The 16664-nt window shown below is 46.2% G+C and overlaps 1 protein-coding gene across 3 annotated transcripts in view; it reads left to right on the plus strand.

Moving 5' to 3' along the window:
• DOK5 (docking protein 5) overlaps positions 1 to 16664 on the plus strand; it is a 164002-nt gene that overhangs the window by 131680 nt on the left and 15658 nt on the right. The gene's annotated exons all lie outside the window — the stretch shown is intronic.

Genomic DNA, 16664 nt, shown 5'->3' on the forward strand with positions numbered 1-16664 from the left:
TGTAATACGCAGAACAGTCCCCCACAGCAAAGAGTAACCTGATCCCAGATGTCAGCAGCGGGAGGTTGAGAACCCCGTTCTAAAGATCGGCAGGTTCTGCATGAAAGCTGGGCCAGAAATTGATGGGTCACTGTGTATGGGATTGAATGTCACTTCCGCTGTAGGCAGCTTGGCCTCCCTTTGCCTTGTTTGCTTGATGTCATCTGTGGGTGATAATAATCATGTTAATGCCTCACAATGTGGTGTGATTCACACAGGTCAGTACATGTAAGGCACTTCGGAGGAGCAGAGGAAGAGTCAAATGTGAGCTACCATAGAGATTCCCGTTTTACTCACAGAAACTGGCAGGGGTGAGGCAGGAGAAAGAGACTCACACTGTAGCAATGGCCATGTCAACGGGCAACGCTAGGAATTCTGCTGCTGGGACTGAATGCTGTTGTTTGTTGTTTCCTTAAGATCTTCTGTGGTGTTGGTGCGAGCACGGCGGCATCAGATTGTGAGGTCAGGCCCCTGCCTTAGGTGTGGGGCTCCAGCACGGGCTGGCACTCCGCAGGACCCCATAAATATGCCCAGAGTGGTGATACCCACTCCGGAGTGCAACCGAGCAAAGTATACCGTATCTACATGGCCCACTCGGGCCATCGGGCCACCTCTCCACTCAGTAGACTTGTGCCCAGAGTAAGCATAAAACAGAAAACACAAACTACCCCTTTGCTCCTTGGTCTCAGTTCCAGCGTGTGCACCGCATCGTGTCACAAAAGCATCTGCTTCTGGTGAGGTGAGCCGCTGAGTTCAGTCGGACCCTATGGGATTTTTGCCCCGTGCATTAGCTTCAAAATCTAACCGAGTAACTAACTGGCCGGTCTTCCAGAAGCTGGAAGCCTCCAGAGGGCAGAGGCTAGGCTCCATGCGTCTGTAATACGCTCAGAGCCTGGTACAGGACTTACTACGTTTGTCAAATGAACAAAATCCGGCCAAGTGAGCCATCTTATGAGCATAGAGAAAAAGAAAAATGAAGCCCAAATACCAAATCCAGTTCCCTCTTCATGCCACGCCAAGGCCCAGGTTTCATGCAAGTCTGCTTGAAGAGGTTGTAGAAAAGAGTCCCCGAGGATATCAATTTCAGTGCACGGATGGGGAGAGGATTTCCGTAGTAAAGAGGCATAAAAAGTTACCAGAAGCAAAGGGAGCAATGATTTTGTTTTATGCATGTGGCTGAGAACTCAGATGGCTCTGAATAAATTGATGCAAATCACTTTCATTCCCCTGAAAATAACCGTTTGAGTGCATCTGTGTTCAGCAAAATACTTCCCTTGGAAATGTGGCCCCAAGCGGCTGGTTTCACTAACAGTCTGCTTTCTCAGAGCTGTGGGTGATAATGGAGACATTGTTTCAGCGAGTCCGGTTCGCCGGGTCGTGTCTCCGCTGTGCTTTTCCTTAACAGGAAAGCAGGCTTGCTCTCCTTCTCGCTTTTTCTTTTGTCTGTCTGTCTCTCCTTCTCTTTGTGACATTCCATGGCTAAGCCTCTGCCGGGCTGTCTGTCCTTGACACGTCAGTAATAACTCTGGGATAGCTCAGTAGCATTTTGGTGATGGGAATCCCCATCACTTTTCCTGCAAATGTCGGAGCGAGGCAGAGGGTTAGAGGAAGTCAAGACAGCACTTTGGGTGGTTTAAGCCAAACATCTGTCAGAGCCGGAATCAGGATCAGACTGCCATGAGAATGGGTTTCGTTAGGAAGCCAAGGAAGGATCACATGTTTGGCAGATTGCTAATTTCCACTTGAGAGAAGGCCCCTGGGACCGTGGGGGTCTGAGGGCCTGGCCGAATCACTGGTAGCTTCTATTGCCCAAGATGGCAGGGGCATAACCCTCTTCCTGCAGCCTAGACTTCTGGCCACTTGCCATTTCTCTGAGCTTTGGAAGTAAAATTCAGGTGTCTTTTATCATTCAGAACAGGATTTGAGTCCATTCTTTTTTTTTTTTAAAGATTTTTTTGTGTATTAATTTGACATACAGAGATCACAAGTAGGCGGGGCGGGGGGAGGGGTGGGCGCAGGCTCCCCGCTGAGCAGAGAGCCCGATGCAGGGCTTGATCCCAGGACCCTGGGATCATGACCCAAGCCAAAGGCAGAGCTTTAACCCACTGAGCCACCCAGATGCCCCAGATTTGAGCCCATTCTTCAAGGCCTTTGTAACCACCTCAGTGCTTTGTAGAACACATAAATGGTGGTATGAGCTTTATCTCTGGAGTAATAAAGAGGCCAGGTCTTAAATGCTGGCCCAGTGTCTTTGGCAAGTGACTTCACCACTCTGTAAAGGGGTTTTTATTAATACCTACCTGGCCAGGTGGGATAAGGCAAGTGATTTCTTGACATAGTGTCGGGAACTTACCCAATACAAATAAACATGAGCTGTTATTAGCACTGACTTAGAGTAAGAAAGGAAAACATGGCAACGCGGGCGGGATATTACAGAGGTTTCTTATTCACTTAGTGATTCGGTCATTGATCCCCATCATACCGCACACCTCCTGTGTGCCGGAAATCATGCCAGGTACCAGGCGTGTGACACATGCGCGTGTAAAGAATCTTCTCCCCTCCCCCCACCCGCATGAAGGAGAGCTCTACTTCCAGGAGAGTCTGTTCACTTTTTGTAGAGGAGGGAGGGCCGTCGTGGAGGTAGACAGCACTTGACCAAAGCTGGCCTTTAGTTCTCCGGCCATTCACTCTAAAATCCTGGGGAGCGGAGGAATTGTGTTTCATTCATTTTCAAGTTTCCAGCCCCTGGCATTACTGCATGACTTAAAAGTGATGCCCAGAGCATATAAATGGGTGCAGTGAGTGAAAGTACTGAAGAATAGTCAGTACAGAACTCACTGAATGGGGTCAGGGGAGAGGAAGGACCGTCAGGGGTGTGTAAGCAGCAAACCAAGTTACGGGGCTTAGTCTAATAGCAGGATGATTGAAACTGGAATGAGTTGCTCCATCTGGCTCTACGCTGAGGGTCTGAATGCTGTATTTCATTTAATTTTCACAGCTCTCTTAAGAGATGGGGTTGGGTTTTGAATCCTGTTTGTTTTTACAGAAATGCATGTATGTGACATTTAACTAACTACAGAGATAGGATCATAGAGATGATGATTGGTATGACAGTATTTTTCTCCATAGTTTATTTGTATGCTTATACCATTCCCAACTTTCCCCTCCTTAGCAACTCCTAAATCTTGTTCAGGAGTTTGGATTCTGCTTTCCATGTTTTTCTCTGTACCCATGTGATCCCATACAAAAATCCCTACGTACAGACGCACACGTAGATACATACATAACATGGGTGTTTGGAAGTCATTGTTTATATTATAAAATTGTAATTCTGCTACACATTGAAGTTACCTTCTTGGCTTTCTCATTTAATAGTAAATACCTAATGGAAAGACAGTACTTAAAAGACATTTATCGTAAGTCTGACTCAAGGGTTAGCCAGCTCTGACCCATGAGTAAAATCTAGCTTATGCCTGTTTTTGTAAGTAAAGTTTTATTGGAACACAGCTATGCTCATTTAGGGATATCTTGTTATGGCTGCTTTCATACTAAAGCAGAAGAGTTGATTCATTGGCTTGATGAGGACCGTACAGCCTGCAAAGCTGCTTGCTCTCTGGCCCTTGACAAACAGGTGGCCAATGTTAGTCTTATTCATTCTTTTTAATGGATTGCTTGGTATTTCAGGGTCTCGATGTGACACTAACTTATTAGCCTGTCTATGGGAATATCAAATTTGGGGGGGGGTCACTAATAAACAGTTCTATATCATACATCTCCATATATGTGCTCTTATATATGTTAACTTTAACTGAGTTTTTTTTTTTTAAGATTTTATTTATTTGACAGACAGAGATCACAAGTAGACAGAGAGGCAGGCAGAGGGAGAGGGAGGAAGCAGGCTCTCCACTGGCAGAGAGCCCAATGCGGGGCTTGGTCCCAGGACCCTGAGATCATGACCCAGGCCAAAGGCAGAGGCTTTAACCCACGGAGCCACCCAGACGCCCCACTTTAACTGAGTTTCTGAATGTTACTTTATTTAACTGAATGTTGTAAACCCAGCAGCAGGATTGCTGAATTAAAGGTTGTAAGTATTTTTAAATTTAAATAGGTGTTGCTGTATTGCCTTCCAAAATACTGGAGTACTTTGCATTTCATTGAAAATACTTTTAGGTCTGTTTCATAGAGGGAGAAGCTGAGGCTCAGTAGCTCATAATTAGTTACGTGAAGAGTCAGGAGAGGAATGTAAAGCCCAGGACGTGGATTTGATGGGAACTGGCAGGGAGGATAAAATCTGGGGACTTTGCATAGATGGAAAACAGACTTCTAGGGCCCCAGTAGGGGCTTGTGGGCTGGGCACTGGGAGAAAGGGCGAGAGAGTGCGGAGGTGAGACTTGGGACAGTGCTTCTACACCTTCAGAGTGCATCAGGGTCACCTGGAAGGCTTACTGAGCCCCAGGTCACTGGGCTCAAGCGCCACTGTTTCACAGGTCTGTAGTGGAGAATTGGAATTTGAATGTCTGGTAAGTTCTCTAGTGATGCTGATATTGCTGGTCCAGGCACCACACTTTGAGAACCACTGCTCTAAATTGACTCGGGTCTGTCTCCTCGGTCCCTGGAAGAAATGGGACAAGTGCTAAAGACAGTGCAGCAGGAGACTATGTGCCTTGATGTCCTGTATGCCTATAAAGACTCTCGGGAAGATATATGCCAATCAGAGAACACAGTCCTCTGCTGGGCACGGAGTATCGTTGCGCTCAGAGTTCCTTCATTGTCTAATTATTGGACACTAACCACTCTTTACATGTGTTGTATCAGTGGTCTGCATTTAAGGGTTTGGGAAAGCAAGATCATGTGATGCTCTCTCACTGAAGAACACTAGACCCTTTTAAGAAATCCTCTTAAAATCCTCCTTAAATCCTTTTCCTCCTCCCACACAAAGGGGAGGATACCTGTCCAGCAGGTGAGGAAAGGCAGGCACAGGAGCCTCTCTGCATACGTCTGTACACTGCCATGAGAATGAATTCCATCTTCTCATGTACCACGTGGTTGCCCCGCAATGATGACAGAACTTTTTCAACAACATTTGCATCTCTGTTCAGGAGGGATTGGTTACCGCCACTTAGCATAGCAATTAGCATTTTAAGCAGTTTGTATTGATTAAATGAATCTGCTTCATCAAGCAGAAGGAACCCCGCAAAATGCAGCAAATGTAGTTATCTCAATAAATGACTCCCAGCACCAAAGCATACAAGATAGATCTGCTGGTACTTTACAGTGTGTTTGATAAACTTCAGAAATAGGGATTTGTCAGACTTGGGAAACAGATTGCATGCTCCACAAACACATGCTTGATCTTTATGTCTCTTTTCTTTTTTTAAGTATTGTCTAAAGCCACTGTTCTCTTTTAAGGGAGACATTTGGTTTGGATTTTGTAAGAATAAGCCTAACATTTTAAGATTCAGTTCAAAACATATTTACTATTCATGAGATATTTGAAGTGCTTTTCTCTGGCTAGAGATCTGACATTATGTTTTAGCTTCTTTGAGAACTCTTTTCTCGTCTCCTTTTAACTTCTCCTGGATTTTGTCTTCTTGTAAGTCTCTTTTGAGAAGACCCAAAGGGGTAGAGGCTTGGGGGATGGGAAGGTCTGTAAAGCTGCAGTGTGGGAAGAAGAGAGATGTCTGCTCTGTGCAAGCCTGGTCTTGGAGGGGTGCTGTGCTTACACATAACCGTCAGTGCCCGATTCAGAGCTACCAAGTTCTTTAAACTGGTGAATGGATGTGGTGCCATCGAGGGAGGAAGCCGTGATTTATTTTGAGATGCATTTAGTATCAAAAAGAGAATTTTGGATTAAGAATTAGACCTGCGCATGATGTAAAATGCAAATCTGCTTATTAATTCATTCATTCATTCTACAAATATGAGTATCTACCTTGTGGCAGGCCCTGTGCTAGGAAGCAGGAGTACAGCAGAGAACGAGAAACACTCCTTGTCTCCAAAGAATTTGCTGCGTTGTTGCGGGTGATGAGACGATCAATGGTAGACATATACATCTATATATCAAGACTTGGCGAATGCTCTGAAGAACATTACAGCATAAAGCAGGAGAGAATGATGGAGGTTTATTGCTCTGATGGGGTGGTACGCTGGCAGAGGGCTGAGGGAAGTTCAGAGTGAGCCTTGAAAATTTCTGAGCGCCAATTTTTCCAGCCAGAGGAGGCCTTAAGAAATTTTCATGGCTCATCCTTAACTACCCTCAGCTCTCTGCTGGAGTATTGAGGCCATTTTATGCCTTGCATGTTCAAGGTCAAGAAGGCTGTGATTTCGAAGCAGATAAAGTGGGGAGATGGGGGAAGTGGGGGTATGGTCTAGAAGTAACGAGAAGCCAGGTGCTATATGACCTTGTCACTGTGGTAAAGTCTTGGATTTTTCTTGGGGTGGTTGGAAAGTCAATTGAGGGTTTTGAGGAAGGTGAGATATGCTGACTTCACTTTTAAAATTTGGAAAAGACCCCAGGTTGGTGGGGTAAGAGTATCAACAGGAAGAACATTCGGGAGCTCTTTCAGCCATCTGGGGTCTAGGTGAGTGCCAGGGCATAGACCAAGATGGCGGGCTGGACATGGTGAAAGGTGGGGCATTCTCAACATGTTCTGAAGATTGTAAAAACCAGATTTGCTGGGGGTAAGCAATCCTGTAGGCTAGAGAGTCAACAAGGTAGCCTCACCGGGCTTTCTATGCTTTCAGCAGCAGAGCAACAGGTAGAATGGAAAAACCATTTATCTGGAAGGGGAAGAGATTGGAGGAAGTAGACAGTGAGAAATGGTAGTTCAGGAATGGACATGCTAAACGAGAGAGGCCTACGAAGCACGTAGGCGGACATGGGATGATGCGCACAGAAGCCCAAGGTTTAGGGACAGAGGGGAGCTCCAGGTGTGCATTTGAGAACTGTCATAGCGTGCATGGATGATACTCAAACCCACCCCAGGATGGACTCTCCCTGTGAGCATGGACAGATGAGTAATTGTGGCTCCTTATTTTTAGGGTTGTTTCAACATCTCTTTAACAGTGATCTGCCTTTTTCTTTCTAATGTAGCAGGAAAAAAAAAATGTTAGGAAGGAAATTGGGTCAGAATTTTTTTTTTCCCCATTTTATTTATTTTTTCAGTGTAACAGTATTCATTGTTTTTGCACAACACCCAGTGCTCCATGCAAAACGTGCCCTCCCCATTACCCACCACCTGTTCCCCCAACCTCCCACCCCTGGATTGGGTCAGAATTTAATTCCATGATCACATCTGGTAAATAAGAAATGGTTAAGGAAATGAGCAAACAAAGGAAGGCACAGACAAAGGAGGGGCTATGGCACAGACATTCACGTGGTCATACAGAAGATCGTAGTGTTCAGGAATGGTAAGGTCTGCTCACGTATATTAAATGTAAAAAAGAGGATGGCACAACAGCATATCCACACTCGTGCAGTTTGTTTTAAATACACTTTACGGGGGCGCCTGGGTGGCTCAGTGGGTTAAAGCCTCTGCCTTCGGCTCGGGTCATGATCTCAGGGTCCTGGGATCGAGCCCTGCGTTGGGCTCTCGGCTCAGTGGGGAGCTTGCTTCTTCTTCTCTCTCTGCCTGCCTCTCTGCCTACTTGTGACCTCTGTCTGCCAAATAAATAAATAAAATCTTAAAAAAAAAAAAAGAGAAAGAAAGAAAGAAAGGGACCATAAACAAAATGTGGACCTCCCTCCCACCCCTTTTTGGGTGCTGAGCAAAATGCTACCAGATGTATAGGTAGAGATGCCTTGGAGATTGTGAGCTCCTCAAGGTGGGGGACAGGGAGACTTTAGTTTTAGGGGGACTTTTGGATTTTCTCCATTTCCTGCAGTTGTCCATGTGCCCACACTGAGAGCTGTGTTCATCTTTATTCATTGAGTGCCTTGCGTACTAACTGGGACCAGGTGATTAAATATGTTCTCTAAACATACTTATGTTTTTCAGGATTTAATTGGGTGGCTTTTTTGTTGTTGCTGCCTGAATATATTTTTAAAGCTCTTGTCGTAAAGCCAGGAGGAGTCCAGTATCAAATATTCAGGTTTAAAAAGATGTGAATGCTCCTAATAAGATCCTTTGCAGAAACTCTTGCTAAAGACAGTATTTTGATGGAAATTAGGCTTAATCACAATATTGATAAATTGATGGAACCCCACAATAAGCCGTGGATGTTCTTAAAATCAGCTGTGAAGTAGAAGCTATTTTTTTCTCTTTTTTACTGATGAGATGGTATAAGGAGTAAAGGAGGTTAAATAATTATCTTAGGGTTCTGCAATTATTAGTGGCAGCTTCCAGACTTTCTCTTGATTTTTGGCCAAATTTGGGCTCTAACCACAGTGGAGAACTTTTTTTTTCTCCATCATGCTTGGTCCTAAGGACACAGGGCAATGGTTCTCAAAGTATGGTCCCTGGACCCGTAAGATGAGAACCATCTGGAGACTTGGTAGAAATGCAAATTCCTGGTGGATGGGACCATCCAGGTGATTCTTCTGCTTGCTGAAATTGGAGAACCATTGACCCATGGTCTGGAGAGCAAACGTAAGGCATGTTTTCAAATGTTTTTTTCGTTGGAGAATAAGTAGGCAGAAAATGAAAGCATCGTTCAGGACGCCCAGTGGAGAACGTCAATGAACCGGGAGGGTGCTGGTAACAAAAGTGAGTGGTGAGTGGAAATAGGGAGACACAGAGATGCCGACTTTTTTCGGAACACAATTTTACTATTTCTCTCTTGAATTGTCCCTCTGACTCAACTTTGCCCACACTTTGTGCTTAAAATATCCGCAGAAGATAAGTTGGTTTATATATACTTAAAACGTGGATACTGTCAGAACTGCCTGAGCTCTGGGAGTCTGTCGGGTTAAGCAGACATCCTGGCTGAGAGGCGGCCCTGACTCACCGCTGAATCCCACTGTCAGAACCGTGTCCTGGTGCCGTCCCTTCAGGATTCAGGTGGGGTGGACGGAAACTTACGATCTGATTTGCATACGCCAAGTTGCTCTTGGCAAACCCCAGGCTCTCGTTACTGTAAGGAGCCTCCTGGTGCAAGTTTAAGAACCTGAGGAGGATGGAGTGAGTTCTAGAAGGGCTGACCTGCCGTTGGGGTGATGTGAGCCTGTGTCTGAATGGGTCCTGGCTGATGTCACACACACAGCATACGGCACTCCTGAGCCACCGCCGCGGCAGAAAGCCTCATCCCGTCGAGCTGTTCAGTTTCAACACACACAGGGCTCTGCTGTAAAAGAGCTGGAGTCCCGAGAAGGACGATATGGTGGCGTGTTCCGGCCAGGAGTCACCACTGCTCTGTACTCCAGATCTCCCGCTCATAAAAGAAGCGTCTAAGCCACAAGGGTCAGCCAGGCCCAAGGAAGAATGCAGAAGCTACGAAAGTGGTTGGTGGTGTGGAGGACAGTTTTTTGTCGGTTTGCTTGTTTGTGTCTCTCACTGAGAAGCTATAAATAGCAATCATTAGAACTTTTTCCTCTCCCAAGAGGCTTGGTATGTTTTGCCCATGATGAGGCGAGAAGGGCCTGGGCAATCAGCATCACTGTGAGCCACGGGAGGTGTTCAAAAGGACCCGTTGGTGGTGGTGTTGATGACAGTGGTGGGCAACCACGCTTGGGCCAGGTGCCCCTCAAGTTTCCATGTCCTTTCCCCTGGGACTGATTGGAAGTTGCCACACTAGTTTATTATATCGTGAATTTTTTAATAGGCTGTTTGGCACCCACTGCTATCCGATCTTACTTTTCTGAGGGCAGTTTACTGAGCTACCGTTCGCATACCATGCCATACATCCCTTAACCTGGACAGTTTAATGGTCTCGGTATATTCACAGAGTTGTCTTTCACCACCATTGACTCCAGAGTATTTTCATCACCCCCAAAAGAAACCTGTCTCCCGTAGCCATCACCCGCCCAGCCATAGGCAACCGCTCGTTTGCCTTCCCTTTCTCTCTGGGTTTGCTGGTTCTGGACATTTCCTGTAAATGGATTCAGACAACATAATGGTCTTTTGCAAATGGCTTCGTTCACCTGGTATCACGTGTTCAGGTTCATCTGTGGGGTAGCAGGTAGCAGGGCCTCATTCTTTTGCACCGCAATCTGATGACTTTTTATGTGTTTCCTCTCTTTGTGTCATGAAAAGAGAAGTTCTATGAGAAAAGGCACCTTGAGGCTCAGACAAGACGAGGGTGTGTCCCCTATGCCGCGGTTCTCGTGGCGCACACCGTAAACTGGAACACGGTCTCTGACTCTGTGGTCGGTCTCTTTTCCCAGCAGCATAATGTTTTTGTGCCTTCAGAACCCTATCAGTTACAGCTGTGATTGGTTGAGTATTTCCGGCCACTGGGCAGCAGCAGAACTCACTTAGCCTCGGTTAGGAAGAGACCTGGGTGCATCCCTGCTGTTTAGGGAGAAGGTTCGAGCGTTCAAGTACAAGAAGGCATTTGTTTGACTTTCACGAAGCCTGTCTTTCTCCCCCGGTGGGATCTTGAGCTAACACTGCTAACAGAATGAGTAAGCGCATAGAGTTGAACTCCCCAGCTGCTGGACTGTCCTGGCCGATGGCACGTCTGCACAGAGGGCGTGCTGCCGCTCATCACTTGAATAGCAAAGTAGGAGGAAGCAGAGTCTCGTGACCATGTCGTCGTTCCCCCCCCCCCCCCCCCCCCCCCCCCCCCCCCCCCCGCCAGTGAAAGCCACGCTAATTTAACCTGGACTTAGAGCTTCTGCAGGAATTCAGCCTTGGGCTAATGGTGCTTCTCATTGGCTGAGTTGATGAGGATTGATTTCTAAAAACTATCCCCTGCTGCCTGGGCAAAAGTGAGGTTCATTTGTTCATTCATTCCTTTATTCCTCCATCCATTCTGTATTTGTGAGGCTTTGAGAGGCCCTAGTGAGGTGCTGGGGATATGGAGAGAACATATATACTCACCGTTTTCCAGGAGTTTGTGGTCTGCCGTGGAGATGGGGGTGTCCAGCTGCTGTCAGCAAAACCGTGAAATGATGGGAGTAAGAATAGAACACGAGGGGCGGCTGCGTGGCTCGGTTGGTTCAGGTCAGGTCATGATCTCAGGCTGCTGGGATGGAGCCCTGAATGGGGCTCCCTGCTCCATGGGGAGTCCGCTTGTCCCTCTGCCCTTTCCCTCCCCCATGCTTGTGTGCTCTCTTGCTCTCTCTCTCCAATAAATAAAATCTTTTTAAAAAGTTTTTTTTTTTTTTTTTTTTAAATGGAACTAGAGATACCTAATAGGAGCAGTAGATGTCGTTAACAGAGACAAGATGTCAGGAAAATGTTGAGGGTTTCCTGATCGGACTCCTGAAGGGAAGGGAGGCGCCAGCCGGGTGAGAAGTGGGGGGATGGGGTGCACACAGACCACACACAGCCTGTCTGGTACTCCATGTTTGGCTGGCAGGCCTTTCTTTCACACTATGGGTTGGATTTACTCATGTGCTCGCCAATGTTTAAGAAATGGCCCTCTGAAGAATAGTGCATGTGTGCAAATGCAGAGCTGGGAAGTGGTCTAGAGAAGCATGCTCTTTTACATTGTCTCCGCCAAGTAGATGTGACCGACTCAAATAATCTCAGAGCACGGACGATAGTAAAATAGTAACAGGAAGCGATGAGTTTTGAGTAATACATCTGTTGTGACTTGAATACCACGTACACAATTGTGTGTATTTTACACATACAATTTATGTAACTGTAAGTTTGCATGATTTAATTTTTATCGATGGCTGCATTAACATCAGCTCACAAACTCTCTGAAAATGTAATACTTGGCTTTCGCAAGCGGGTTCCAGCCAGCTCTCCCGCATCCTTGATTGGATTCAGTCTTTGACTTGGCAAGAGTGTGCCCAACTGCCACCGTTCTGAGAGCTGAGAACACATCAGTGAGCAAAACAAATACCAAAATTCCCTTCTGGTTCTAAAATTCTGGTTTTTAGTCACTGATCTTTCCAACGATCCTGGGCCTCCGTGTTGGCTTTGGCGTCTCCAAGCCTTGACTTACACCCACCACAGTCATGGCTCCCTGGGCATATCGGCCCCAGAGCTGTGAGTGCACACACATCCAGGCATCCTAAGAGTCTAACATTGAGAAGGAGCAACGAAGGACGCCTAGTGTGACTTCAGACATCCTGCAGCCCTCCTGTGCGCTGGAAGTGATGTGGGAGGTGAACCAAGAGGTGAGGCTCCCGGAACCCCATGACTTGGGGGAAGCAGCTGGGGATTCGGCTGTGTGCACGGTAACTCCTCTAGCAATTCCTCTCTGATACCTCTGTCCCCTTGTCACTCCCGCTGCTCAGATTTTGATGTCCTTTTCCTGTTGTCCCAGGATGTCCAGATGTCCTCTGCTTTGTCCTTTTTTTTTTTTTTTAAAGATTTTATTCATTTATTTGACAGAGATCACAGCAGGCAGAGAGACAGGCAGAGAGAGAGGTGGGGGAAGCAGGGTCCCCGCCGAGCAGGGAGCCCGATGTGGGGCTCGATCCCAGGACCCTGAGACCATGACCTGAGCTGAAGGCAGAGGCTTAACCCACTGAGCCACCCAGGCGCCCCTGCTTTGTCCTTCTTGGATTGTCTTAGACAAAAACTCTTGGAGGTTACAGAGTATGCCTCAAAATCAATAGGTATTTGACGATAAGCTGAATAAGTGTACTTTCCGTTCATTTGCTCAGGTGGCCAATCTCTGGAAAAATCCAACTTAGAATGTTCATGAGCACCTGTGAAGACTGCTCCCCACTTGGCAGCCATGGTTTTAGGAGGCGATTGGAATTTAACCTTGAACTTCAATAAGTTCAATGTGGAGAGCAAGTAGGTGCCTGTCAGTAGGTTCTGAGAGATGGAGTTCAGGTCCTGGGAACCAGTGCCAGCTACCATCAGGCTGTGTGAACTCGGGTACTAACTTTTTGGCCTGTTAGCACAGGAGACTGGGCTGGCTAGTCCCGTAGTTTGGTGTTCCGTGATTATATTAAACTTTCCTAGTAGTCGCAGGATGCAAAAACGATGATTTGAATCATTTTTTTTTTAATATATATAGAGTTCAAGGATACCTGTTTAATGGAAAGGTGGGAACAAGCCAGGCAGATGTGGTAGACAGTGCTACTTAAAACATCCTTTCTGTGTTCACTTTGAGTTCAGATGCATTTGATAAGTTGGAGAATGATTCATTCTAATGTCAGAGTGCATTGGTGCAAGAAAGTGCGTTGGTTCCCTTCCTAGGCAAGGGGAGCCCAGCATAGCATGAGTGGAATTACAGCCTTTAGTAGGAGAGGGAAAAGCCCTCAGTAAACTACGGCACAGACAGAGCATCTTCAAGCTACAGTTTAAAGAGATAAGAAATGAGCAGAGCAGAGGGCGCCTGGGTGGCTCAGTTGTTTAAGCGACTGCCTTCGGCTCAGGTCATGATCCTGGAGTCCCGGGATTGAGTCCTGCATCAGGCTCTGTGTTCAGCGGGGAGTCTGCTTCTCCCTCTCACCCTCCCCTTGTCATGCTCCCTCTCTCTCTCAGTCTCTCAAATAAATGAATAAAAATCTTGAAAAAAAAAAGAAAGAAAGAAGTGAACAGAGGGACAATAGGCTCTACCCAGAGAGGGGCTTGGCCACCTTGTGGAGCTCTGGACCAGGGTTTGTTCACGTGGCTACGCAGTCAGGGGTGCACACCCTTTGGGAAGAGCCTGGGCTCCGTCTGCATAGGCTAGGCTTCGGAAGACTGCATTTCTAACCAAATATGTTTCCGTGTGTATGTGTGTGTGTGTGTTTTAACAACCTTTGCAAACCCTCCAGCCTCCGAGCTGTCTCTCAGCAGAGCGATGCCTTTGGTTAGAGAGCAGCAAACATCTTGAGGGGTCGTCCCATAAAAACTGATTTTCCCAAAAGAATTGCAGATGGGAAGGTCCGTGTCCCGTTACAGCAGAGATAGCTGCACTCCAGATTTTTATGGTTTGGGGTCATCTTTACTTCTTACTTCTTCATGTGAAATTACTATGATTTTTATAAACAGAGAAAGAAAGCTAACTATGTACAAGTATGGAAGGTTAAAAAGGAAAAAGGAAGAAGAGTGCAGCCTTTCTTTCTGTGTACTCGAGATGACCCAATTTTAAATCCTCTGAACACGTTGCTTTCTCTCTCCGCCGGCAGCGCCAATGAGCATCCATTCAGGTCCCCCATCCTGGAGGCTGAGAGTAAGGCTCGGGGTGCCTTGCAGCAATAAAGAATGACGTGGGGGGCGCCGGGGTGGCTCAGTGGGTTAAAGCCTCTGCGTTCGGCTCGGGTCGTGATCTCGGGGTCCTGGGATCGAGCCCCGCATCGGGCTCTCTGCTCAGCGGGGAGCCTGCTTCCCCCTCTCTCTCTGTCTGCCTCTCTGCCTACTTGTGATTTTTCTCTCTCTGTGTGTCAAATAAATAAATAAAAATCTTTATTGAAAAGAAAAAAAAATGATGTGGAAATTTCCCTGACATATCTCACCAGACGACCTCTCACCCTTGAAGAACTGCATTGCCAAATAAGATTTTGTTTCATTATTTTTCTCTGGAGACAATTAAAATGCCCCCTTTTTCCATAAATTATGGTAATCTTCCAAAGGGTTGAGGAAGAAACAGAGAGTCAGGCTGTGTCATGTTCTCCATGAAACATGATGTTGGTGTCATTGCATTCTCGTTCCTAAATAAGCTTTCTAAAAATACAGTCAAATCACGCTGGTCTGCAGAAATATATTCACGGTACTGCAGTGAATAATTTGACGGGATGGCTATTTCCCGAATGTTTTCTGTAGGTTAGATTTTTTAATTATGTTAAATAGAATCTGTTTTTATGAGGAAAATCCAATAATCAGTACTTTGGAAATCCATTCTTTTTATTTATTTGTTTGTTTATTTTTGTGTTCCATGTAAAGGAGGTTTAATGTCACCAGAAGTCACTGGTAAATAGGTTTCGGCTTCTTTGTTTTCATTTTTTGCTCTGAAGCTTTGAGACAATCATGTGCACAAAAATAGAAAAACAATCACAGAACTTTTCTGTTAGCTTTGTTCTCAGCTCTTTGCCCTTTTGATCTGATAGGACATGTTTAGGGAGAAAAACGTCCCCATGAAACCTAGTGCTATCTGATTCTTCTGGGGGACACATTTTGGTAATTGTCCTATTGTGATGGGACCGAGAATTCAATCCATTATATGTAAATGCAACACATGTAAATTAAATTATCTTTGGAATACTTGGATTCTAATCTTTGTTCCAAGTTCAGTCTCATCACCTAGAATGAGTTTTGGTCACTAGGGGTATGAAGCCTCCTATTATTTTGGCTTCACTGATTGAATGGATGGATATTAGGCCTGGATCTACCATACAGAAGAGTTGTGGAGAATGGAGAGTTTTCTTTTAAAAAATATTTAAATGAGGGGCGCCCGGATGGCTCAGTGGGTGAAGCCTCTGCCTTCAGCTCAGGTCATGATCTCGGGGTCCTGGAATCGAGCCCCCCATCAGGCTCTCTGCTCAGTGGGGAGCCTGCTTCCCCCCTCTCTCTGCCTGCCTCTCTGCCTACGTGTGCTCTCTCTGTCTCTCAAATAAATAAGCAAAATATTTTAAAAAATAAAAAGTAAAAAATATATTTTTAAAGATTTTATTATTTGACAGATACAGATCACAAGTAGGTAGAGAGAGAGGAGGAAGCAGGCTCCCCGCTGAGCAGAGCGCCCAATGTGGGGCTCGATCCCAGGACCCTGGAATCATGGCCCCAAGCCGAAGGCAGAGGTTTTAACCCACTGAGCCACCCAGGTGCCCCAAAAGTAAAAAATATTTAAATGGGCCTTGCAATTTATAATAATACTTATATATCCTTCATTTTTTTCCTGTACCTGGTTTGTGCTAGATAGTTGCTGAGCAGGTACTGAACTCTAACACAGCCCAAGAGGGCAGGCATTTGATGTCACTGCTTCTCATATGAGCAATTAAAGCGGCATTCCACTAGATACAATGGTCTGCAACTCACTGTTTCCCTAATAATACAATACATACATGTTTCGTTTTTCACTGATGTGACTCTACCTTCCTCCGGTTTTCCATGACCAAGTATGTCCTAGGGTCTCAGTGCAATTAACCTGGTCCTCAGGGGCGGAGGCCCAAGCTGCCTCTGGTTCTAGAGGCTTGCAGACTGTGTCTCACTGCGGAAGCTTGTGCAGATCTCTGTAATTCTGGGCACACTTGTAAGACTGAGGTGGGTTATTTGATATTCAGACAACTTCGGGAAATCGAACATTGCAGAATCACTTCTCCTGTTAATGCGTAATAAAACTGAACTATGATGGCATTTGGAGCGGGCGGAGATGAGACACTTGGCTCTTCCCGCTGTATTGTCCCATGTACCCATCCTTCTGCTCAACTCCTGCCCATCCTCGGAGGCCGTCTTCTCTCTGAAACTTCCCTTATAGGGTCAGTTCCACCAGTGTGTCATACAGGCCACTGACGACTCCCCAGGACCCGGAGACAACTGCCCCGGCGTCCCCTTTCCTCCCTCCGTATCTGGACCCAGGATCAGGAGCTTGGAAGAGCTTCCGATCCTAGTGATCAATTCAATCAATTCAAA

This window comes from Meles meles, chromosome 16 (genome assembly GCF_922984935.1).
Source record: "Meles meles chromosome 16, mMelMel3.1 paternal haplotype, whole genome shotgun sequence".
Lineage (NCBI taxonomy): Eukaryota > Metazoa > Chordata > Mammalia > Carnivora > Mustelidae > Meles > Meles meles.